This window comes from Otolemur garnettii, unplaced genomic scaffold, assembly GCF_000181295.1.
Source record: "Otolemur garnettii isolate 467f Iridium unplaced genomic scaffold, OtoGar3 scaffold00234, whole genome shotgun sequence".
NCBI lineage: Eukaryota > Metazoa > Chordata > Mammalia > Primates > Galagidae > Otolemur > Otolemur garnettii.
In genome coordinates this window covers 1,558,601-1,558,944 of record NW_003852629.1, presented here as the reverse complement: position 1 = coordinate 1,558,944, position 344 = coordinate 1,558,601, and the positions used below count along the sequence as shown (strand labels likewise).

At 34.0% G+C, this 344-nt stretch overlaps 1 protein-coding gene across 1 annotated transcript in view; it reads left to right on the top strand.

Annotated features, from left to right (window-relative positions):
• The window catches only part of ASPH (aspartate beta-hydroxylase), a gene marked incomplete at its 5' end in the record, with an annotated part of 181,780 nt that overhangs the window by 19,415 nt on the left and 162,021 nt on the right, over positions 1 to 344 (top strand). The gene's annotated exons all lie outside the window — the stretch shown is intronic.

Below are 344 nucleotides of genomic sequence, written 5' to 3'. Positions count from 1 at the left end.
GTTGTTGGAGAGTCAACAATAAATTCATTATCAGAACTTTCATTTGCCAAGAGAGGAAATAGAAAGCTGTTGACAAGGTTTTAGAATGAAGAAGTTATGTACCTACAGAATGGTGGTGTCATTTTTTTCTTGCTTATGTAATTTTTTTTTTTTAAGAAAGTTTAGAGTGATGGGCAAAAGCAAAACAGTAAATATGAAAATTCTATCAACATATGTTCTAGGGGAAAGGGGAGGATGGGTGGAGGGAGGGTGATTGGTGGGACTACACCTATGGTTTATCTTATAAGGGTACATGTGAATCTTTCTAAATGTAGAGTATAAATGTCTTAACACAATAACTAAGA